This window comes from Scophthalmus maximus, chromosome 1 (assembly GCF_022379125.1).
Source record: "Scophthalmus maximus strain ysfricsl-2021 chromosome 1, ASM2237912v1, whole genome shotgun sequence".
Taxonomy (NCBI): Eukaryota; Metazoa; Chordata; class Actinopteri; order Pleuronectiformes; family Scophthalmidae; genus Scophthalmus; species Scophthalmus maximus.
In genome coordinates this window covers 21,309,085-21,335,764 of record NC_061515.1, presented here as the reverse complement: position 1 = coordinate 21,335,764, position 26,680 = coordinate 21,309,085, and the positions used below count along the sequence as shown (strand labels likewise).

At 42.5% G+C, this 26,680-nt stretch overlaps 1 long non-coding RNA gene across 1 annotated transcript in view; it reads right to left on the bottom strand.

The window, feature by feature from the left end:
- Positions 1 to 26,680, bottom strand: part of LOC118312319 — a 209,990-nt gene that overhangs the window by 145,590 nt on the left and 37,720 nt on the right. Inside the window, exons 4-5 of the long non-coding RNA XR_004794205.2 lie at positions 18,274 to 18,335; positions 14,899 to 14,965 (exon numbers count right to left, since the gene is read on the bottom strand). This is a non-coding gene — a long non-coding RNA (uncharacterized LOC118312319). The remainder of the gene's footprint in view (positions 1 to 14,898; positions 14,966 to 18,273; positions 18,336 to 26,680) is intronic.

Genomic DNA, 26,680 nt, shown 5'->3' with positions numbered 1-26,680 from the left:
TATTCTCTTTTCACCCCCCCCCCCCCAGCCCCCCACAATCAAAAATGAAACAACCTAGGCCCCGACTAATTAAGTGTGTGAATATCTGGACCCTAATTAACATATTAGTGAGACAGGCAGACGCAGGGAGGGCCTCGCCGCAGCTCCCGTGTTTGCTCACAGCTTGAGCAGCGTCGCTGTGTTTCAGTTAAAAAGGAAGCTGAGGCGCGTTCAGGCTCCAGGTCTGCCCAGGCCCCCTCCAAAACAGGGGGAGAAAACGCCAGTAATTGGATGACCGTCTTATTATCCCTTTGTTGGTTGCAATTCCCTGATTAGCATTTTGGAATATTTTAAATTATAATCCAGGAATTAGAGGATTTTACTGGTTTCTTTTTTTCTTTTTCTTTTTTTCGCCAACCTCCCCCTCTCTTCAATTAGCCCTGACACTAAGCAGGAGGATGAGTCCACTGAGATTTTTTACACATGTAGCCAGGTAGAAATCCATGTCGTTTTGTACGAAGGTGAATTAAACAAGATGAACCATGTTTAATAAATAATCCATTCTTAAACAACATTAAGGGACAGCTTTGGAGTAACGGCCTGTTTTACTTAAACAATTGCAAACTAATTTACCTCTATCTCATGTGAACAGGAGAGATATAAAGACAAAGTATTTAACAATAATTTACCTGAATTACTGAGCACAAACAGCCACCGTGAGTGCCGTTAGTTTCACATAACACAGTAAACAAGAAAAGTGCTGCCACAAAGCCCACACCCTCTCCTCCATCAAATATTTATGTATTAAATTGTGCAATTCTCAAAGTCTCCATTGTTTTTGAGAGTCGATTATCTTCACTGATACTCTTGACTTCTTGGTATTTTCTGGACGCTTCCTGTTTATTTGGGTCAATGCAAAGCTCTTTTCTCCTGATTGTTTTGCTGACCCCAGGTTATTCTGTGACAAGGTTAGATGGTTGAAGGGTGTGTGACTGTGAGCATTCCTGTTTGGTTCATGTTGGTGTAAATACATGTGTTTTTGTGTGTGCGTGTGTGTGTATGTGTGAAAGAGCTTTTTGCATTGTACGTGTATTTATGTGTGCTTATTTCTGTATAGGAAAAATAATAAAACTGTGTGCGTGTGTGCGCGTGTGCATGCGTTTGTGTATGGAACAGGGCAGCTGCCCATGTCGTCCCAGGCCTCCTTCACTTAATTGGAAATGTAGATTGTTTAGTCAGCATCAGGGCTCTAATCAGGGCACCGTCGCTGAAACTAAGGGGACTTTATTGAAGTAAATTTAAATCACTAAATTGCCACTGTTTGCGGGGATCATTTAAAAAAAAGTCCAAGTTTGTTGCGAAGGACACAAATCAGTTATCAGCATATTACATGACCAGGCAATCAGTTCGGTAAAAGACAAGTCCTACAATGGAAAGAAACCATAGAATGCACTGTATTGTATTTATTTTCTATGAACGAAAGAAAGTACAACACATTTGTTTTTTTCCACCAGTTATGGATTATTAACCCAGGCACAATGACCATAATTGTACATTCTGACTTTTTAAACTAATCCAAGGTCACGGCCATTTGACTCATCAGAGAAATTGGGGAATAACTATGTTGTACCATGGAGAAATTGTTTCCTTGAATATTTGACTAAATGGACAGTAGGTATCTGAAAACCTACATATTTACACATATCCGGTTGCTTTCTCAGCTGCAGTACATTGGCAACCGGCCCATCAAAGCCACTCACAGAACTCAAACTCTGCACCAGCGTTTCCGTAAACCTCTTAGGACATTTGGCAAACAGCGAGGGCACACACTTCTCACACCGCACTCACCACACGTGTGTGATTCATTACGCTTACCTAATACGAGGAAATGTCATCCTTTTATCCGGAGACACCTCGTGACAATACCAGTCATGGCGCTTTGAAATCGCACACGTCTCCTTTTGTCCCGTGCTCAACACCAAATTGCATTTGTTCCAAGTGTCACGTTAATGTATGAAAAGTTTAAGATGTCACCGGCGTAATCTGACAGCGGAGGTTTCAGTTAAAGCAAACGTGTCATATTGTACTTCTATTAGCAGGTCGCCATTGCACTATTAGTGACATCCGCGAGTCACTGGCATGTCACCTCAATTTAAAGTTAAGCACTGTGACAGTTTAATATTCCGGGGAGATGAAAGCCCCCTCTGTTTCAGCGCCACGTCAAACCTTTTTCAAATGGGCGATAAATAGGGCTTATTGTTTCAGCAATTGAGAGGAAATGTCTGTCTAATGTGCCTTGTTTCCAACACCCCCCCCTCCTCCTCTGTCTTCATCCACCTCCTCGCTCTCTTAGGGAGATTTTGTTTTCAAGCTTGAGCGGCGCTACCTAGAGGTTGAAGATTACGCTTTGAACACAGGCTGAGTGTCTGTCAGCCAAGGGTCGGGCTCAGCCGAGTTGAAGGAAAGAGAGTGGAAACTAGAAGACAAATCAGTGTTGTCTCTAAGCTTTTTCCTGTCTCTCCCCTTCTCTTCTTTTTTCCTCACAACCATCAAGCCACAAACCTAATCCACACCCCTGAACTTTACAATTTACAGAGGACAATGGCCAGTCAGAGTATAACAAATTCAGATCAGCCCTTCAAACGAGCGGCAACTTCGCCCAAATGGAATTGACCCGGGCTTGATTATTCTGCCGCACATGCCGGGGGCTTTAGGCGAGGAAACGCTGAGCCTCGCCTCCGTCTTTCACCGACTCCTGCGAGGGGCCTTGCGCCTCCCCGAAGGCCACTTCCCTTCGCTGTGACTACTGAGCCATATATACAAATTGCCGTCAATAATTTCAGCGGTGGCACCGGGCAGCCTTGTCTTGTTGGAACGTAAAAACGAGGGGCGTCTCGCCGCAGGTGTCCTCTGACACATCATTAGTGATGGGGGAGGTTGGAGTGACACAGGTCGCTCGCTCAACAGAAACCAATTCCCATTAAAACAAAACACAGCAAAGACCATCCTTGAGTTGCGCCCCCCCCCAGCCTCCTGTCCTCAGGCTACAGGTGGGCAATTTTTATGGCTGCACAAAAAGGTGCCTGGGGGATCCTGGCGTCAAGATAAGGAGGACTATTAGACCAAGGGAAGGGTGGTGTGGATGTGTTGGGCAGCGAGGAAGGCGCGGGGGCGGAGGGGTTCACCGCATCAGGCGAGTCCTGTTTTCCAGCCTCCCTCCTTCTCTCCTCCCACCCCTCCCATCTTTTATGCGAGGTGGAGGAAAAACGAGGTGCCGTGAAGCTTGAAAGAGTGCCTGACATCTGAAGTCTTCTGATCGCTCCCCGCAATGCTGGGGGAAGAAAAAAATTAACTCTGACACCCAGATCAAGCCTCAGGAGCTTAATTACATCAAAGAGAAAGGGATCCTTGTTAGATTCAATCCAAACAAAAAAAAGGAGAAAAAAATGATCAGTAGTTTTCAAAGCTTTGTTTGACACTGAGAAGACGTGAATGTAAAAATAAGAAGAGAAAGTGGCGTGTGTGTGCGTGTGCGTGTGGAGGGGATAGAAAAGGAGAGATAAAGTTTGTCGTGCAGAGAGACTCGGAGGAAGAAGCGCACGGATTATCAAAGACGACAAGTCATTCAAGGGTGGCGTGTCAGAAAATCAGGTTTTTGCCTGACGCCGCTGCAAGGACGCACCAAGTCAGAATAAAGTGACCTAAGTGACCAGAATGAACGTCCCAAGAACACAAAGCAGTTCTTCTGCCACTACAAAATAAAAAAGGTAGCTTCACAGGGGTCCCCCCCCACCCCCTCCCTGCTCCTCGGCCATCCTATTGACAGGAATGACAACGGTCCCACGACGCACCATTATCCTTGACCGTCAAGCCGACATCAAATGGGCGGGGAGCTGTCGCTGTCAAGCCAGAAAAAAAGAAAGGCCTCTCAAAAAGTACAGAGCTGCCGAGAGAGAACAAGAAGAGGAGACAGAGCAGACGACAGAAGAGCTTGTTACATACGTTGCTTTCCACCTTGCTTTGTCAAAACAGGCTTAGTCAGTGTGTACACAAGCCTTGAGGGATATTTCGTTTCACAAAAAAGAGGGAAAGAAAGGCGAGAGACAGGATAAAGAATAAGACATTGAGACATGAATCCAGTGACTTGTTTTCTCTCCAAGGGAGCAAAATGCTCTGCATATGTTTACGCAAAAACCTTTACTTCACGCTTTGGAATCGAAGAGGGAGAAAAGCAAAAAAAGTGTGGTGGGTTGTGATGGGGGAGCTTGGAAGCAAGATAAAACAAAACCGCTCCTCTGCAATGCACGTCGTCTCATCTTCGTGATGGTAAAAGCAAATTGATAAACAAGGGCTCTCGCTTTCAAGCGGCCCTGTCACAAACTCAGGGTCTACAGGCGTCTCGCTTTCATCAGCCGCATGAGTCCCACATAGAGTGAACTCTTGGCTACAGCACAACTCTTCCCTTGTACCGACGCTGCTCATTATTATACAGCATGTTGTCTCAAATTAAAAAAACGGTTTCGGTGTGCTCCTGGCAGGCACTTCACAGGGGTAACCAATCACCTTTCCCAATACTGGAGCTGGTTTGAGAAAAGCACGAAGGAAGAAGAAGAAGAAATAATTCTTCGGAAAGAGAAAAACTGAGAGGCTTATATCAGCGTAGTGCAGGACTTTAGGCTACTGTAGCATGAAGACAAGATCTCTCTCTCTCTCTCTATATATATATATATATATATATATATCTTATTGTATTATTATTATTATGATTATTATTTTCAATGTGTTTTGTGACAGATGTTTTACTCTTCTGTTCTGGTAATGCACAAGTTATATGGCAGACATGGCTGCAAATAAAATGTGAAAAGCCTACAAATAATTTAACAAGGCTGCCTGACTTGCTGGAGCAGTGTCTCAGAGATGCAAACGATTTGAGTATCCAGACGGCCCTGAAGCAAACGCTCTGAGTAATTAAGTGTTCAGATTTTAATTTGAACCAGGACGGGGATGACTGAAGCCTTCTGGACGCAGAGGCCAAAACCCAGACTGAGTCAACAATGCAGCATATTGTAGATGATAATGGAAGCTCACGATGCTCAACTTTAAATCAACCAAGGGTTGTATTTCAAGTGGAGTGAAGCTGTATGCTAAATTTGTACCCAAGGCAGAGAAGGAGCGCATCCCAATTCTGGGGACATACTGTAGCATCATGGAAAATCACTGAACCACTGGAATCGTAAAAAGTGCCATGTTTGGAATTTGTGCGCCCTGATTAAATGTATAAAGACTCAGCAAACTATCACATCACTGTACAAAAGTAATGAATCTATTCCGCAATGATGACGCTGTAATAACCAAGCGATCCACTCGTTAAAGTCAAGGGAATTTATGTTATTTCTTCGGCTGTCGTTTACATTTGATGCATCATATAACGAATGAATCAACGACAATCCGAGAAAGATTTGGCTTTTTCCTGGACACGCTGCAGACATCCTATACAGTGACTGAAATGTATTATACTCCCAAGTCTCGCCTAACAACCTCTTTGGCATTCAGCTCTCAAAGATTCATGAGTGGGCCAGTCTGACGGGCTGGTCTAATCATGAAGAAAACACCACAGGCCATCGGGGCCAGCTTGCAGTCATTGGATTCAGTGAGACGCCCGTAATAGCATGCTTAACCTTTGAACGAGACATGTGCGAGGCCAATTCCTGTCGACCCAGACGTCTCGTCAGGGTCCCATCTTGCCGACAAGGCCTCAGTGAGCTTTAAACTATCAGTAGAACAGATCAACCACTGGCCCAGGGGGTACGCAGGAACCCCCTACTGGGCGCCACACGCTGGACCCCCTCCTGCTGGCTGAAGCCCTCGTCCCCTACTGATGAGGGAGGAAGAGAGCTGCGGGATGTAGTAGGACTGGGCTGAGACGCCTTTGTCGTGACCCCCCCGAAAGACAACAGCCTCTTGTACCTACATACGTGTTAAAGAAAAAAAAGCACAGGGAGACTGTAGAACATACTGTACAAGTTTGAATCACAAATGAATTATCACATCCGATTCAAAATAAAGTGATGACTTATAAGGAGCACACTCCATTAAGGGAACGCTTGAGTTATCCCAGTAAGCACTGGTTAGATGTCTATGTAAAAACTTTCAACATGCATCAAGTCAAAACTGCAAAGTGAAACAACTCCCTGCTTCAACCATAGTATGCCTTTGTTTGACCCCAAGATCCCTCGTTGAGTGCTTAATGGGATTAGATAGTTTTTTTGCTTTTGTGGCTTTTTGGCTGTAGAACCCAGTGTGCCGTCCAGCCCTGACATTTCATACTTGATGAACGCTTATACAAATTCCACTTATGGCAAGTTGTGAAACTTGGGTTCTGTTGCTGTGAAAGATCACCTACCAACCTGTGTTGCATGATTCACACATACTGTAACGCTACTGTGTCGAAACACATTGGACCGCCGCTTCCAATTTTCCTAAGAGATGGTAATTTACAACTGCTGATATGGGGAGAAGGACATCGGGGGCCAAATAGAAATTAGAGCTGAATAAGCAAGTCTGATTCAGGATCAGTTTCAGCCCATGACCTCCCTGCTCACTAAAATACAATACTAACAAATTGCTGGAGGCCAATGACCAGCTTTGTACTGCGGTTTGTGAGAACACTGTAATTGCATTGTTTCATGTGGCGGGTCATATACTGCACTGCATCATCAACAGACATCCCCCCCATCCCACCCCCAACCTGCAAGCAAATCATATTTTTCTGCCTTAAAGTGTTGAAAACCCTGCTGTTGTTTGCCCTTCAGCGGCCCTGCCTGAAGAGTGCAGTGTCTAGCAATTACTGATGAACTTTTCAAAGCATTCATAATTGGATTGGGCACAGAACAAAGTTTCAACGTTTTTTTTTTTTTTTTGGGGGGGGGGATATTCAAGGAACAGGCTGTGGAAAAAAAATGATGTTTATGGCTTCAGAAGAAACATTTGGCAGCCAACGGTCATTAAGAGGAGTCCTGCCAAGTGAAAAGTTGCGCTCTTTACAGAAAGACACACAAACTCGCAGCATTAATACTCGGAGGGGAGAAATGCTGCACGCTTGCCTGAACCAACTCTGGCTCATAATTTCATTAATTGTTCCTTAAGTCTATGATATAGCGTGCAAGGCACCGACTGTGAAGAGAGCAAACATATTTCCTGGGCTGAACGTGAGATGAAAAATGGTTTTATTTTGAATGACTTGAGTCATATTGTATCTTATGTCATTTACTGCCTTAATGCGATGAATAGCAAAATGTATGTGGTATCGAACTAAATCTCATTTCTTCATTATTCATTGAGAAGATAAATCATTTTTTACGAAAACGGCTAAATATTCCAGGAGGTATTAACCAAATACAGTATGATCAAAGCCTCATGGACCTTCAGTTTGATACTGTACTGTACTGATACTATACTTTACTCTACTGCTCATAATCACAGAGTTGGTTTTAAGTCCTGCATGGGTGTATCGGATGAGGAAATCCTCACGTGTTGTTTTAAAAAAACTGAATATTTTTATTGTATATTTTTTTTAATATGAAGGACTTACTGCTAATGAGATTGGGCAGTTCATTGAAAGAATTTTGAAATTTATACATCTCAACATTTTACTGCATGTGGCAGAGCAGCTCCCGCTCGTCCACTCAGAAGGAGTTGGCGTGATGCACGCTCGGGGGACAGCGAGGATCAGAAAAAAACAAAAGAGAAAGAAGAAAACTTTTCAACACCATCGCCTCAAAATAAAAAAAAAGAAAGAAAGAAAGAAAAAGACAAGCCCTGACACTGGCTCCACACTGTACCCGACCAATTTGCTTTGTTCCCAGTTACCTGCCCCTGCCATCAGAGGGGGAGCCACTGGGGGCCATATTTGGGCCATCTTCACTCCCATAGCCCCTTTTCTCGCCACAGCCTTTAAAGTCCTGCACTGCGATGTGCATGGCCTTGATGTTTGCCTTGTACCCTACATGCAAAGCTATCATTATCCATGCCTCTTGACAATCGCAGGCCCCGTCTTTGTTACATCTGCAGCTCCTTGCCTTGGGCTATGACATGACTGTACGGTTGATCTCTTCTCTTTTACATATCTCTCCCTGTGCCTGTGTTACTCTGTTTTTCTCTCCACTCGGAATGCGCACCGTCTTTGAATCCAACTCTGGTTTGACGACGTGAAAAATATTTTACCTCTCAGCCTGCGTGACACCTCTGCCGCTTTGATCTCGCCCAGCAGCTTTGCAGGGCAAAAATGTGTATTGATGTACGAGACATGTTAGTGCTGCAGGTTTGCTTTGTGCAGTATAGTGTTTTTCACACCAAAGGGCATTTCAGACACTCTGCTTTAGGGGATAATATGGGTCACTAGCACAAAGGGGAAAAAGAAACAATGGAAATGCCTTACTAAGAAACAAAGAACGGTGATAAAGCCCCTCCATTTACCCACACTGTCCCTGTGCCTCACAGACATAAAATTGCAAATGATGTTGACTAGTGTCGTTAACGAAACTTAATACTTCTGTAATGCAAAGAAAGAAAATGTGATGATTTGACATTTAAAAAACAAAAATGACAAAGCAACAAAAATAGACAAATACTGTATATCTCCGAAACAACATTATCTAAATGGACTACAACAATTCAGTGTTTTTGCAGATGGAACCATCTGGAAGTCTGTTGTGTCGTGAGCAGCTTTGTTGGGTCGGAAGATTTCAACTTTATCTGCGATGATCTCATTTCCACAACAGACTGGATATTAGCAACTCTTTGGAAGATGGGTTAACATTTCAATTTTTTTCTGTTTCAGCAATTATGTCTAAGAGAATAAGCTACAAACAGGGATGGTTGTTCAATGAACTATGTGTGTATGACAAATTTCATTGAAATGCCTTGAAATAAAGAATTGAAATTGTTAAAATTAAGCATGAATTAATTTAAAGACAGGTAATTGTAGCTTTTTGTGCCTGTTTGTGCTCAGTAACTCTTGGAAATATCCAGTATGCTGTATTTGACATGGAAAAGGGCCCTCAGAAAAGGCTTAGTTCTTTTCATAATCATTACCAATTCTGACATACAAACTTGAAGTATCTGTTACATCATAAGTTTTGATTGATTGGTTGACATTGCAATTAGTATTCAAAATGAACACCAAATGAACAAAAACGCATATCTTGTTTTACTGATTATGGGCTTGAAAGTTAATCTTTTTTTTCTCTATTCTGGAAGTCATTGGGTGCACTATGCACCATAAAGTTAAGTCCAATCAATAATACAGTCTGAATGTACCCAGTGTGCAGTCATTCATGTTTGTATTCCAGTCCAAAACCCAAGAGATTTTAATTAGTTTTCGCCTTAAGTCTGCCTAAATTCATTTGACCTCCACGCGCCTCCTCTGCTTGACGTGTGGTTTGTTTTTCCGTTCCTCGAAAATTCCTTAAAACAAACACGCAATATATGCAGATGATATTATCGCAGACCACACTAAAAGTTATTCCAAAAATCCATTAGCGGGGCTTTTTGTTATGTATTAAAAAACTTTTTTTTCATAAATAATCAGCTTTAATGCTTCCACTGTTTCTACCTTCTGCACCAAAAGAAGAACCCCACCACCTCCCACCGTCTCCCACCCCCAAGGATCACAGAGAAGCACCACTTGGGAAGTCAACAGTTCTCTTCTCGTCAACCACAGGAGGTAGCTCCCGGCGGCGTTTCACAAGCCCACCACTGATCTTCAGACGAAGGACCTGCAGCTCTCTAGAGTCTGCAGTGCTGTCAGAAACCGGGAGCCGGACTCGACTGCCACGCTACTGCTCTGTTCTCAGCGGTGGAGCGGAGTGTACCCAATCAGCAGTCTCACCTAAAACAGATTTTTAGACAGTTCACTCTGATCAAAGACAATGCAGCGCTTTAGGGACTTCACTAGAACTGCAAATGTTATAACTTTATAGAGAGGACTGTACCTGTGACCAACCCGGTTATTATACAAAAATGAACACACTTCTTCGATATCCAAGCAAGTCCATCCTGTGTTGAGGAGTCTTTACTAAGTAGCATTTGAAAATGTATTTGAGGCAACAAAAAAGGAATGTCAAGAAATTTGGAATAAAGTAAACAGCTAGCTCCGCAATTGAAAGATATCCTTGCTGTCGGCGATGCGGTGAAGAGAAGGAGGTTTTAGGTTAACAAGAGCAGTCTGCACATTCAAAGCTGCAGAGAGCATTGCAAAGTGCGTTGATTAACTTTGCTTTGTCTTTCAGCGTCGCTTTGCTAACACTGTGCACTGCATTCAAATGAAGTGCAGGACAGGGAGGGAGTGTTGACGACGGAGAGCCTCTGATTCAGCATCATGTCCCTGGCACACTCTATGTCCAATGTCTATTTCAAGACCAACCACCCCAACGAGGGAAATTAATAATGAATCGAACCTGACCGATTTAATTTGGTGCTAATTAGGTCAGGAAAGTTTGGGAGTGAAAGGTACAGCGCAGGCCACATGGTCAGGTCTCCCAGCGGGCGGCCACTTTCATGTGGTGAGAAAAAGTTGAGCGTGGAACAGAGGGCTGGCAGGGGAAAGGCCAGTGCCAACAGCACCAGCACAGGGATGAAGGGCCAGGGCTGGAGACAAAGATAATATAACCAAGAAGTGGCAGCTTCAGAAAGCCACTGAAAAAAAAGAATTAAAATCCACCAGGGAGATATCAACTGTGGCCCCTTCACCGAATTGGAGAAAAAAAGAAGGAAAAAAAAGAGCTGTCAGTCTGTTTGTTTGGACTGCGACTGCTGAGAATCAATTATTCCCTTTTAATTACAATTTGGAGAAAGAAATGCTGCGCTCGGGCTTAGGAAGCCTCCTCTCTCTCCGCAGACAGGGAAGCTGGTGTGGGGCAAACGGCGCTGCCCAGACCGCAGAGCGAAGCGCCGGAGGATTCACAAAGCAATGTTATCACCTTCTGCACGCGCCAAGCCAAAGAATACGCGACTTTGATCCGACTGCAAATGCACTTTGCCCAACTCGTGTGGCACTGTGCGGTTGGAGCAGAAAACTCTCTGACAGGAAGAGTTGAGAGCACAGGCAAGGGGCAGAGGAGGCGGCGGCGGCGGAGAGGAGGGGACGGATGAAGGTGACAGCAATAGAGGTTAACCTCGATTTGACGTCCCGACGGGGTTGGGAAAATCCCGCAAGGCTAGATGTTGCTCTGATCTTTCACATCTAGCTCAAAGATATTGTACCAGACACTGCCAATAATATCTCTTCAGAGCAGACTGACTGATCTAAAATGTCCTTCAATGGGTCCCCCCCAATCTTCACTTCAGGACTGTGTTTCCATAGCTTTCCTCTCACATCTAGAACAATGTGCTTCATTTCTCATGTACGTGTGTTATAGGTAATAAAAAAAAAAACAGTCTTGAATTCATTTGACTAACAAGTTCTTCTAATACATGGAGGCTGGCATGCAAGTAGCAGCTCCCCTGATTCAAATGATGCCAACCTGCTTAGTGGAGGCGATCCAGATGGAGTATCAGTTCAAGTACTGTAAATCTGCTCGACTGGAAGGGCTGAGACATTTGTTTGAGAGGGGGTGACTCCGAATCAAGTCCAGCTGTGATTTATTACCCGTTTTCTTTAACAGGAAACCAAATTTGTAAATCTAGAGAAAGATTCCCAGTGACTTTGCAAGCATACTTTTCCTGTAGGTTTTCTGAAAAGAATCTGTGAAATCTATAGATTCTATTTGAGATGTTAATTCTTGCAAAAATTACAAACTAATTTGTAAATTAAGGGAGAGTTGGTGTTTTCATGCTCATCTTTACCAGGTCGGGTTATTTCCAAATTACCTCAGATAACTTTTCAGTTCGTCAAGAGAATGCACATCCATTACCAAAATTGATGAACATTATAGAAGCAAGACAAAGTTTCGATCACAGACAGTGCAGCTGGCTAACACAATCAATGAAATGATGTAAATTTAAAGCCAATGTCTTATTTAGGGATATTAGCCAATAACCCACACATCGCCCACCCATTGCATGATGTCCACTCGTCAGATCTCCAACTTCTCAACACAGGGCAGATTCACAGAGGTCACTTTTACCACTTTTAAATTTTACCAAAAGAGAAGGAGCTCAGGAGTTAAAGGCACTGAGGATGTGTGACAGTTACGGAGATGTATCAAGATTCTAGCTATAAAGAATAAAGTAGGTGAAATGAAAAGAGAGGAACACGTATTGGTGCCCTTCTGCTCTGATACCCTGCCAGCACGAGAAGATCCGGATGTCCCACTCAGAGGCAGAATATCAGTCAATGCCTGGGAAACCTCTCCCTCCAATGCCAGCCAAACAACACTCCTGTTTACTGTTGCACTAAAATGGACGGAAGTCGAGGAGGTGAGCAACATAAACACAAGGAGAAGATAAAAATTCTAATCTGCGTGACAAACCCAGATTTCTTTTTGTCTGCAAAAAGAAAATGTTGTGCATGTTTTTACTTTTTTACTGTAAAAATGTGTTCAGCTTCTGGGAAGAAGAAAAAAACAACAATTAAATATCCCTTGATGTACACAAGTGTTGATACTCATCTGTACTTCCCTCCCAAGACCAATGAACCCTTTGTGAATTCATTTAAACAAGAGCACAACAGGAAATTGACCTCTTTGGGGGAGCAATTTTTAAATGAATGAATCCAGTTTCAATCAAGTGAGGAAAAAAAATTGAATTAAAAGAAGCAGGAAAAGGTTTTGAGAGCTGTGGCACTAATCAAAGTCGACAGTAAAACCTTTTTTCCTTTTACTTTCTGGAGTCATTCAGGCCCAACCTGCTCGCCGGATTTTAATACCACTAGACCTTTCCCCATCCTTTGGGAGCAGAAAAAGTAGAAAGATATAATCCCTTTTCCCTGTAGAAAATGCCTGCAGGAGAGAAGACTAGCCCCAAATCAAATTATTCTCATAAGATGGTATGACCTTAGTTACACTTTATTCAAGGCTTCTTACCTCCACAATTTAACTGGTGTTCTCTCTTTTTTTTTTTTTTTCCCATCGACAACTTCTTGCCATGCATGAATCACAGGTTAAATGCATTCCTTTCAATGGCTGCGCGCCCCGGCGACAGAAATATAATTATGTTTTACAAGTCGACTCTTATCTGTAGCCTCCTTTATTTCGCCGCCGACTCGCCGTGTATTCTGAGGGCTTTTCTGGAGTACTTTACGGTGTGTCAGGTTGCTGTTCCCCGTGTAAATGCGCTATTGTATCACTCAAAAGGTCTTTGCTCTCCATATCAGGGATGGCGGGGGGAAAAAATGCGGTGTAAATAACTTCTATGGTGCACTTTACTTTTATGTAAGTTTAACATACGCAGTAAGGACAAACTGCCACATAATAGAATTTAAGTGGTTTCCACGCTTTGCTTCACAACAGCTCCTCTGCTTCAAATCCGTGATAATACGTTTTATGATTAAAAGACTAAAACCTAGCGTTAAAACAAACTTTTTTTTCTGTATTGCAAATATTAAACAACTACATTGACTTTGTGGAAGTTTGCACAGTTTGCCCATGTAGTTTGTATTCTTTGGGTGGAGTTATGCCTCCTAAAAATCATATCTCAATCTCCAGCACAAATCCATCAAATCTAGTAAACATCATGGATGAGCTGGAGGACGAGGTAACATTGCTAAAGGGAATATTAAAGTTGGAGCGTCTGCAACTGGACCTCAGATCAATTAATGAGTTGATTAAGATGGTCTACCTACTGTACATTATAGGACAACTCATATTTGCCTATCACTTTCACTACACATGCAGTTACTGTTGGTTGTCGTAACAGGACAGCATTTTCCCCCTCCGAGGTCCGATGTTGTCTGCGTCAAACATATCAATACATTACATGCCCGTCGGTAAATGCTTGAATGCTCCCAAATTGCTCCAGTTCACCGGCAGTGGCCGGCAGCAGAGGGCTGTGGCTACACGAGGCAGCTCCCAGGTGTAACAAAAAAAACTGAAGCAACATGAATGTGAGAGAGAAGACAGACGTCGTCTGGATGAATAAAGATTGAAAATGAGATGGAGTCAGTCTAAGTGAGATAACTCCACACGGCATGTGACACATGTGGAGGAGAAGAAGAATACTCTGGGGCCAATTTTGACGTGTATTCCACTGACTCCCGTCTTGATTTGTGGCACAAATACGAAAAAGAAAAAAAAAGATTACTGCATCGCTGCATCCAGCAAAATTGTGACTGTGTTATGAGTGCGACATCACAATAAAACAAACTAGTAAGAATAATTTAGATAAAACTTTGATTCACTGCCACACAAAGCTGCCTAGTGCAAAGAAAGCAGCTTCCCTTAAAGAGATAAAGGATTTGATGATTTACGTACAATTAAAACAATAACGCTCTGAGCACTTACTTCTGTGTAAGTGTGTGTGTGTGTGTGTGTGTGGGTGGTAAAAAGCCGTCGGAGGACAGGTGTCTTCAGGTAGAGAAATCCCAACAAGGAGCTCGGCGCTAAGCTTTATCAGCTTGTCTTTGTCTAATCAGCCGCTATTGTTAATACTGTTCTATTCCTCATTAGCTGCCATTGTTAACAAGCACATTTAATTATGCTAGTTACAGGACTGTCGGCGTAGCTAAAAACTAAATAATACCAGAAACCCCTGCTCAGAACCACCTTATTAAATTAGAAAGAAGCAAAAAACATGCAGAAAGAATAAAAGACAGAAAGAATAAAAAGGGAATTATAACACAAGCAAACAAACGGGAATACTAAGTGAAAAAAAGGGGCCGCCATTAAAAACAGAGAGCGAAATCAAAGAAGGAAGAAACAAAGATAGACAAGACAGAAATAGTCCATGAGAAACAAAACAAACAGTCTTTGTGTGGGAAAATACCTGGCGGGCTGCTGCCACCGCCGCAGTTAGTTACCGTCGATCCCCGGGGAGCAGCTCTCCTGGGTTCCTTAAAACATGACAGCAGAGGAGGAAGCAAAACACGGGCGTCAGGAGTCTCAAAGCGCAAAACAAATGATCCCCCGACTATTACATAACCTATATGCAGGAGGTTTAAAAACCAAGGTAAGGAGAATATCACGCTAACGTCTTATGTCTTTCAAGTGTTTCAGTCAAAGACGGAGACTGGGTGAGTTCATCGTCGAGGAAAGGAGACACTAACAGGACAGTACTGTTTGGCATTTTCCATCTGATATGGTGGATATGGATGATGCTAACAATATGAATGCTCCTAACAACTGGATTATGCAATGCACTTGTAACAAATACAACATGAGTTCTCAGGTTGAGAAAATGCAGAAAAAGCACTTGTGCCATCAAGTTGGAACAGTTTTTTCCATAAACATGTGATGTGTACATGTACAAACAGGACAAGTCAAATTGTATTTATGAAACTCAAGAGATGCAGTAAAAAATGGTTTATTACAACATCCTAGTTCAAAGGATGGAGGGAGCTCTTTCTTTAGCTTGGTCTTGTCTTCCTGCAGAATGCAAATAATGTCAAGTATATTTCACAAAGGGCATTCTGCTCTCTCCACTCCTGCTTCTCTGCACGCCGGTCCAAGTTTGTTTTATCAGTTTCATCCTATGGGTTTTCATTCCTTTTCTCTGGAGAAATATTTTTAAAACCACAGGTCCAACCTGCGAGCATGTACAGGACGAGGATAATGTTTGTGTGGGGGGGGGTGGTTGCAGGGAGTAGGTGTGAATTATGCAAATAAATGCTCCGACACAAACTTGCGCGGGGATGCGGTGAGGGGGAAATTGGCTGAAGGAGGAATCGTTCACGTGGCGGCCGGGGCCTCCCTCCTTCCTCCCATCTCCTTGCTCTTTACCTTGAGGCGGGAGCTTATCTTATTTGCTGCTCTTTTTTCTTCTTCTTTTCCCCTCAAGAAGTGTCAGGATTAACATAAGCACCTCTGCCATTGTGCTCCCACTCAAAATAATTTTATCTGCCCGCGCTCTCAGGGGAGACAATCGCCGTTTTTTATCAGGTAAGCGAATACCTCCCTCAACCCCCCCCCCCCCGCTACTGTGTGAAATGTGCCTTTGAGGACGGCTGCCGCCGCCGCCCCTGTGTTTGCCAGTTTATATTTAGCAGTACACCACTTCATTTTCCCATCTGCAGAGAGGAAGGAGGATGACACAGAGAGGGCCTCGGGTGGGTGGGTGGTGGGGGGGGGGATGAGACACACACACACACGTTGTTTAACACGTAAATACCAGCTGGTTCAAAAGGCACAAGTGGGGATGAAAGGAGTCTCTTTTTCAGATTATCTCGCTACAGTCAAAAATTAAACTGTGAGGTATGTTCAAGAAATACCAATGTTTGGCCTTTCATGTAACGTCACCGGATGCACTTTTGCACCCGCCGCTGCCCTTTTCCCAATCGCCACCCTTTTTCTGGGAGGTTTCCCTCTTGGTTTACCCCCTTCCCACTGTGGAAATTGCCCATTAAGGGGATTTTTTTTCCTTTCGCTCTCTCTGAGCATTTGAGGTTGACAGGAAACCGAACAGGAAATGACATAATGGTTGACGACTGCAGTGCTTCTCCCATGCCCAGCAGCTCCTTGTGTGACCTTGTGTGACTGGAGGAGGAAGAGGAGGAAGAGGAGGAGCTGGCACCCATGGCACCGCTGTCTACTCTTAACATTGGAGAGTTCAAGATTTTACTGTCATTCATTCGGCCCAGGCAGGGATTTCTGTGTGTGTGAGAGTGAGTGAGTGAGTGAGTGTGTGTGCATGTCATGCGTCTGTCAGTATATGACTCCTAAAACTGTAAAAATTAATAATTGTTTATTTAAATGAGGGTCTTTACAGGCCTTTAAAAAAAAAAAATTTTTACCGACTTCTCATTATTTCATAGTTTGCTGAAAAAAAGATTGCTCATAACATTACTGTTCTTTCTCTTGTACATTTACCTGCAATGAGTCAATATATATAACTTACTGTACCTACGTTCAGATTAGTAGCAGAAGGCGTCTTAATACTTTAGTAAAGCTTTCGTAAAAACAGTCACTACAGCATTCAACTGATATCCTGATACTTTGATTTTGAAGTCAACAAGTGGTTTGAGACAAACTAATGATGTAACAAAACCCAAAGTTTGTTTGTAATATAACTGCAGCATATGGAACAGTATTTACTATAAAATCCGTTGACACTAAAAAATAATGTGGCAATAAGTGTGGCAATATCTTCAAACTGTTATTTACTGTGGCTACCATTAAAATATTCATTTGGATTTGTATTTACTCAGATTGTTCATTCTGGTTGTAAGTAATTTCTGGAAGAAACAACACCTGCATTATCTGATACTACTTCCGATAGTTAATAATATATTCAGGAGCTCAAACATAATTAACGTTAAGGTTAGTTTTTTTGCTTATGCATAACAAAACTATAGCATGTAGAATTTAAACAAACAAAAAGCGTGAAGCTTCAAAAACCCTGTTGAGTAAACACAAACTCATATTAAGTTTATTCCTTCTGATTTCTCTGCTCACACTTTAGTAAAAGTTAACAAATATTATGTGAATCTTCTGCTGTGTTTGGACGTGAGGGATGGATGCAGATATGTATTTTTTTTTCAAGGAACCCTCAGCTAATTAGGCACACAGTTTGCCATCGCATCCAAATTTCTCTTGACTGGGGCAATGAGAGAAAGAACCTCTTAGCCAAAGAATAATATGAATATGAACGTTTTGCCCCCCTCCATCTGCTAAATTTGTGCACAGAGGCTTAATTGGAGCCAAATCTTGTCAATGCCTCTCCTAGTGAACATCTACTATTAGTTCAGAGCATGTGAACAGGAGAACGCCATAAAGATCCAAACTTTTTACAAACTAATGCTTACTTTCTTTCATTTTTTTTTTAATTATTGAAGCCTTGATAATATATTTAAATATGACATGATAAAATTCAGGATCACCAAAAAACGAGAGCCTCCAAATTGACCATGACTGCATTTGAGTAGGTATATCTAATAAATTGTCAACTGAGGGCATACAGCATATACAGTGAAGTGGTCTCAGACGTTGGCCGCTCATCTCTGGACATCTTTACATATTGCAATCTTGAATTCTTATGGTTTATTTGTATGTAGTGTACTACATAAGATAGGATTATTTTTTTCTTTCAGGGTACAAACATTTTTTTAAAAGGTGAAAGTTTCTGTCATCACATCAAAAAAAAGCAATTTCCAACACCTGAAATCACTATTATTTATAAAGAAACTGTTATTTTACAAACATGCACCTGAGCTATAGAGTTGTGGGCCACCCTTTCACCTTCTCTGATGAACTCCATTTTGAGAGAGCCTGTAAGAAAAGAATGAAAGAAAGAAAAAAAAATTATATTTATATATATATATATATATATATATATATATATAAAAACTACTTGGATTTTATTTACACAGCAAGTAATGCATTTTTTGTTCAGAGTGACTCTACGCTGTCAGTGTTTGAAACGTGTTCTCCTGGGGTTCAGTAAGACCCTGACAGCTGTGCATTAATGCCACTCACTCACTGACACACACACACACACGCACAGACAGAGAGATATATATATATAATGCAGACTACTTTCACCACACAAACATGTTAGCAAACACATCAAGCTAAAGGAAGCGGAAAAGCAAATGCAAACACACACACACATGCACAAGCAACATTTGACATCACCTTTACATGTGCATGTACACACAAATGATGCACACACAGCCACGTACATAAAGGACACATGGCTGACTTCACAACCTCCGCCACACACACACACACACACACACACACACACACACACACACACACACACACACACACACACACACACACACACACACACACACACACACACACACACACACACACACACACATGCAAGCACTCAAGTACTCACATCATGCGCACTCATGCATACACACATTTGTTTGTCTGTTAGACTTTGTCTGTACATGCACACACAGACGCACCACTTCCAAACAAGTAACTATTCAGACACACACACTTTTTTCTTCTTTCCAAGCATCATATTTACGTCGGCACTGCCGCCGTGTCAGTTGACGGTGTTATAATCTCCGACACATTTACATAACATATATTACCCTGCTGTGTTGACGGCGGAGTAAGTACTCAAGCTCATCCCGGGCCCCTTTTCATATTTACGGCGTGACTGATTTAAGATGGACTGATTGTGGGGATTTAATTACGGAGGACACAATGGCCACACAATTCTGTTTTCTTCTCTTCCCTTCTTGCGAGGCGCTGACACGCCGCACACTCGGCTGCACACTGCCGAGGAATGTTTTACACTCCAAATGAGCTGTGCTTGCAGAAGAATTTAATTTGATCTGCTGCTGTAATTGTGCTCTCAAAAAAAAAAAAGGAAAAAGATAAAAAATGAAAAAAAAGGGAAAGAGAAAGAAGAGTGGTGGGGGTGGTAGAGGCGTGCTGGGGTGGGAGGGGTCGCAGTGTGTGCAACTTTAAAATGTAATATGCACCAAAAGTAAATTAACTCAAAAGGAGAGGCCCTTGTGATGTGTTGACACTTGCACTGGGCTCTCTTACAGGGAAGAGTGGAAGGAGGGGGGGAAGGATAGAGGGAAGGGGGGTCGAGAAGGGGGGGTAAAAAGAAACGGCCATGATAAAACACCACAAAGAAAAGCGTTATGAATTTTATTAATGACTTGCAAGACAGTATGCAAAACATCAAAGGTCCACGGGAAAGATTAATGACCCTGTGTGAGACTGTTTAATTACCTTCAGCTAATTAGATTCTTGACCAAATTTTTAATATCTGCGTTCGTGCCCAACGCCTAATTGAGATTCCACCATATTTATCAATCTTTTAACGGGAAAAAAACCCTTAGTGGTGCCTTTTTTTTTGGTCCTTTAGCCTTTCTCTTACTGCTCTTGACACTTTGTCAGCGTTTAAACAGCGATTATTAATCTCACCCAGGCTGGAGAAAGGAAGTTTTCCAAAACCAAAAAAGTGGAGCTGTGAAGGAGGAGTGTAATGCTTATTTACTCACTAACGGGGGGGGGGGGGGGGGGGGGGGGGGGGGGGTTATCAACCTGATCTCGGTTTCTAATGAAGTGCGCTTGCTAATAAACAGACTTAGTGAGCTCTGTCAACTCTCCTTGTCGTGCAATAATTCTCTTATCTGGACCTGAGCTGAGGAGAGGCACTCTCCCAGGAACCACTCTCGATCTACGCCTCGTTTTCGACTCCGCTTCCATTTTCCTCCTCCGGATAATCCGGGTGCTGTTTACCAGCATACCAGCACACACACGCACACACAGTTTCATCTAAATCGTTGTCTTTGAACTTCCAGCGCATATTATCTGTTCTGTGACCCTGTTGTTGTTGTTGTTGTTGTTGCGGCTGCTGCAATAATTGCACTCGGATTATTACAGTGAAGTCAGACACGACTCTTCCTCTGGGTTTATTTTTTTTTGGGGGGGGGGTATCCACCTCTGTGGCTGTTTGTCGAGCCATCTCAGCTTCACCAAGTTGTATCAGGACAGAGATCATAACTTTGAGCTCATTATTAAAATCCTTCCAAAGCAACGCTTCCCTACCTGGAGGTCGCAAGATAATTACCAGTGTGGGAAATAATGAATTCTATACATGAAATTATTGCTCAGACTTTCCTTTTTGTCTTGAGAAAATGTTATTCTGTTTTCTTTTTCTTTTTATGTTTCACTATTCTGGGCAATCTGTTTATGGCTGAGCTTTCCCCTTGTTTTCTGTATAATAAGGGGAACAGGCAAAATCAACAAAACATGTTAGGTTATTCACTGAGGTGTAAGATGTTGTTGTCAAAATTTAATGAAATATAGCCACTTTGTATTTAAGATCTCGCTTAATATCCTTTCAACTTACCACAGGTGCTTTGACAAAACTTAATACAAATTCTAATTATTGGTCTCTAATATGTAAGCTCTTACACAAAAAAGATGGTTAAGAAGAAGGTTAACATTTGCATGATCTTGATTTTAGTTGTACTCATTAAAGGGATTAAAAAGAAAATCTACTGTTGCTGTATTTTCTGCATCTCTAACTGCCTTCACTATACTTTCTTCTGTATTTGCATGAGAAGCATTCTGTACAAGCATGTGACACACACATGGAATCAACATTTTGGAAAGAAGGAAGCAGAAACCGGTGTGTACTGTGATACACAATGCTGAAGGCCGGGCTTGGTCACCAACAGCACCATCTGCTGTCCGAACAAATCTACTACAATAGCAACCCGCTTCCAAAACTAACAACATGCGCAAACAGCTAGTGAGCCCTGCAGCACTTTGCTGCGAAATCACATCATTACGTCAAACTTTCACATCACCAGTTTGACAGGGGGGTTAAACCTTCATTAGCATGCATTCATCCTGAAGACGTATCTGAAAAAGGGCCTCATTCCCCGCCTTGATACCACTCATTTTCTCTCAGCCCTTCTCCCTCCATTTCTTTCACTTTATTCTCCATTTTACCCCTCTACCTCGAACTCGCGGTGCACAATACCTCCATCTCTGTTTGCACTGTCTGCGTTTCCATCTGTCTCACTGTCTCACTTTAAAGACCGAGATCTAAATAGGAGTGGATCACCTCCCTTGCTGGCGTTTCATTAGAGGCAATTAGAAAGCCGACGCTGCAGCGTCCCATAAGACTCGACGGGGAGAGGCGAGGCGCAGGCCGCATTAGCTCGTTGAGATGAAGTATGCATGACAACGCTTTCATCAGCGCGCAACAATTCCTCGCCGACATCTCCGAGCCGAGTGTCAGAGGTACCATTCTGACAATTATGACAATTAACACTGTCAAAATAAAGCCATTAGCTTAGCAAGAGGGCAAACCAATACACTTAATTGCAGGGGTTTCTGTCAAAAGGGATTCTCTTCAGACCACATTCCAAAACGGAAAAGGAATGAAATAAGTTGAGTGTGTGCAGCGGAGGCCGAGGTACGACGGAGGACATCTGCTGCTGTATTAGCGCCCGCCTCGGGATCAAACTGGCTCCAAGCTGTAGGCTCCGGTTGGATGAGCGTGAATCTATGGATCATGGATCTTTTTTGGGAATAAAACATCATAAATATCGCAACATCCTTTAAATACAAATGCTTAAAATTGTTAAATATTCTCACATTTTATCTTCAACCTATAAGATGTTATTATCTCTTCAGCGTCTTTTGTAGGTTTTCTTTTGTACACTGGAATTATTCCGCTTGATTCCATTCAGCTAAAATTATGTCAGGATGATGGTGAAAAAAATGTATGGAATAATACAAAAATTTTCCTTTATTTGCTGTCACCTTAATTTGGTCTTCTTAAAACTGACCTCTGTAGGGACTGATGCTATAAAGCTGTTGTACAGATCCCCCTGTGCCTCTTATCTTAGATTCTGAAGCATCTTGAGTCTACATTAATGCCTCATATATCTCTCTTACAAATGAGATTTGGCATCTCAATGGCATCTGAAATGATTAAATGAAAAGGGCATAAATCCGCTGATCCTGCATTGTTGTGATACTGGCCTCCTCCGGGCTGTGTACATTGTGGCTCGTCTACAGCATGACCACATCTACAGTACTGTGTTACACACAGACTTCCCTTTGCACCAGTTTCCTCAAGGGTGCCTGAACAAAGAGAGATCAGCACCGCCCACGTTGTCATTGTCCAGGCTCCAGGTTCAAACACCACTGAACCATAGAGTGCTAGAAGTTGATAGGGGAAAGACTCAGAGAGAGGGTGGGAAAAAAAATGTTGTAACATCTCCATACAATGTTGTAAGATTGAGTTTTGTCACCTTTAAAATATGCAGTGCTGCCCATCTGTTCTGGGCGTTCTTCAGACGAATCTGCTCAACTTTGACATGCCAAAGTGAAGATACGATTACACACATCTCCAGGGAAACCGCCCCTGCCCTGTCACATTATATCTACCTTGCGACGAAGCGAACGTGCACTCGCTTCTCTGTCTATCAATCCATCCATCTATCTATCCAACATCCGAGTGGATGAGGTCATCCTTCACGCAACAGACAAACAGACCGTCTGCTGCTGTCGACTACGAAGCAGTGCGCTCACGTTTGTTTATGACTCTCTGTTTATGGCACGTACCTGTTTTCAGACATCCAAAGTAAATGAATAAAAAGAAAAATCAGATTCCAGCAAGCTTGTGGCAGTAATGTCATCCGCTCAAAAGCGGAACAGATGGCGGATGGATGGAGCTCGAGAGTTTTGTCATCACCTGGTATAGTGAATAAGATGCTCTTTGACCGATTATAAAAAATGAAATCATCACTTCTAGTTTTTATAATAGAGTGAAATAATAAGTCTATTCAAAGCACGACCCATGTCATCTCAACCCTCTCAAGAACAAACCCACATTAACAAAGTGAGTTTTAATCGTCGAGGCCGCAGCGGTTTCCTGAAGGCTGTGACCCTAGAATGACCTCTGACACCCAGACGTATTCCGGATCAGATTGCAGTCGCGCGTGCGTGCCACTCACTGATCTCGGCTGGGAGGAAAAAGCTGTTACGGGTCAGCGAGGAGTTTCCTCTCGACGCCTCCCTTGATTTGTTTGTAATTAATGATCTCAAGCAAACAGAACTGATAACAAGAGTAGGGGAAATAATTGATTGCAGTTTTAAAAGCTTCTCTGATTAGCAAATGCGGAAGCATCCAAAGCACAGCGAGGGCATGTGCGAAAGTTGGGTCGGCGACCACAACCGTCAACAAACTTGTGCCCTCTACGCAATCTATCAGGCAGCAGCAACGGCAATTGGTCAGCTTTGCCTTTAGAAAGTAAAACCAAGTTGATTTGATGACACATTCATGGCTGCTATAGCAACATATGTTTTTTAGAGCGCAAATGTTCCTCAAAGTATTTGTGAAAAAAAAATAGTAGTCTTATACGTCATGTTATGTACTACAGTATGGTACGGCAGTATGCATGGCCGTAGAAAAAAAATTACTTGGTTCTGGCTCAACTCTTACAAACTAAATTCAAACAAGTTCCGACAAACTGAATGAGCAATGATATCGGTGACGCTCCGAAGGAAATGTCTGTCTGGATGTTTCAATTACATATAGAAAATCCTTCTATTCCTCAATCTTGTTTTCAAAGTTGGATCACATCTCGATGGAATCAGCGAGTCTGTTAATCAGACTGGTTTGAGTCAGACTCAGACTTGAGTCTTGCCGCCGCTGTCGGAGCTTCTTCCCTTTTTGGTTTTTATCAAGAAAAAAAAAAGGAAGCTGATGAGTCCCTTCAGATAAGGACAGGAGCCCTGCGCTTGAAGCGCCATGCTAATAAATGAATATGTTCTCCATCACGCCAAACGCTTATTGTATTTTACAGGGGCAAAATGCAATTTGTATCATTTCTGTGCCGCACATCAAAAGGAAGTGGGCCGAGTGCGATGACTCACTGCAGCGGGAAAAAAAACGCTCTGTTTCCAATCAAAGACAATCAGATCTGTACCGTTTGTTCATTACTTTCTACATCTCCGTTCGCTTGATAAGGCTGTGAGCAGTGACGGTAAATGGGCGTATAAGTTGAAGCAAAAACAGTAGCATGGCCCGTCTCGGCCAATAAATGACATCATCTGCCCCCCAGACGTCTCTCTGCCTGTCACATCGGAGTGAAGACGAGGAGGAAGTTGGAAAAAATAAAAACCAGAAATGTCTATTTTTCCCGTTAGGTCTGTCTGGACGAATGCTGCAGTCGGGGACACTGGGGACTGTTTGTCTCGGTCCGTGGAGACAAAAACTTCAAAATGGACCAACTGCACAGTCCAACTACAGACAACAATAACTCTACCCAGTGTTCAGTTAGAGGGGAATAGATGAACTGCATTCAAAATAAACTTGAAAATAACACATTTTATTATGCATTACTAGTCCCAAGTTGAACATTCCACTAACAGCAGACACGAAAACAGAAAACTTAGGATAAAAAGTCCTGATGAAAAAAATAAAGGGTGACGCTAAACTGTCATTTACATTTCTTTGGTTTGATTAGAGTCGAGTAAACCAAACTAACAGACTTGACGAAAATATAAATTGAAGAAAATGCACTTTTACATCTCTTGAACGGGCTAAAATCAAAAAGAGTAAAATCTATTAAAGGAAAATAAGCATAATAAATGGCTATACTGTAGATGAGGAATTATTGCATAAAATACATGGACTGGAGAATGATAATAATAATCATTCTACGGATGTTTTATTGACTGACATTTTGTTTTGCCCGTTTGTTTGTTTTTACTCAAATTAATCATGTGTTTCTCCATTTCATGTTTCGAAATTTGTATAATGGAATCAGCTATTATCGCATTACTACTTCTATTTGTGTGGTGAGAATCTAAACCGACGGGCAAAACAGTGTCTCTATTGTGCTCTGTCCTAGTACAAACCCCGCCGCCAGTGATCACAGGCCGCATTTCACGGCCGGTACAACCGTCCCCATAAACCTTCCCCCTCGCCGAGACAGAAGAGCTCGGAAAGTCCCGTTTGGCCAACAAAGACGCTTGTGTGCCTTTCGTGTGGATTTGCACTTCGAGATCTGTCTGGTGAAATTCTTTGAAGAGCATCATCCACATCCCATTATCATTCTGAAAAGTTTTGAGGCAATGATTTTCTCCAGCGACATCAAACAGGGTACAAAAATACAACACAACTGTTTTGCCAGTTAAGTTTAAGTAACTTAGATTAACATCTCTCAAATTAGAATGCATGCTGGGATTTGGAAATTGGAGCCGGGTGATCGGATTTAAGGGAACGGTCTTCTCAAATTCACTTTTCAATATCAAACTGCCTGTCTTCTTCAATCCTTTTTCGCCCTAGGCCGGCTCCCCGCATCTCAGGGCATTGCATGTGTTACTTTCCACGAATGTCACAGACTTTTAAAGCTTTGCATATCTCACAACATGATTTCTTAAGACTGAAGCCTGCACATTCTATGCAATTAGCCCCAAGTTAAAGAAGCAGCACAACCCGTTTTTCTGAGACGTGGTGATGATGGTCGAGCTCATTAGCAGTCAGCCTGTAAGGCCATTTGCCTGTGAACTCTTTCTAATCTTTTTTTTTTTTTTTTTTTTTTTTTTTAACAGCAGTGGTATGCTTGTGGAACTCACAACAAAACCTGTAGCAAATCAGACAGCGGCAGCGCAAGGCAGTTTTTGACTGTGACAAACTTGGAAAGAGATGCCTTGTTATCTGTTTGATTAAATAAAACGAATACAAAAACCTAATCATGGAGGACAGGTGAAATCTAATTGCTGCAAAACATCAAGAGGAGTTTGCAAATCTTGTTAGAGTTCCAAAATGACACCAAATCTCAATGACTGTGTGAACAGAGTTTGTTTACTTTTAAAGCTTTTTGTAGCAATTTTTTTTAAAAAAAGAAGAGAAGCCAGTATGACTTCAAAACTGGAATAATATGTATTGCGAGCCCTGGGTCGATGTGGCGGGGCACCTCCTGCCGTTTGCGTAGCAAATTCCCGTGCATAATATCTACATCTCAACCTCTCCCGATCCTGTGTCATCAATTATACAGTCAGAGCCGGTGGCACGACAGGGGCATCCGAGACTGAAAGGGGGGAAACTTCAAAAGACAGGTCTGCACAACCCTGTCAGAGTGGCACGGTCAACTGTGAGT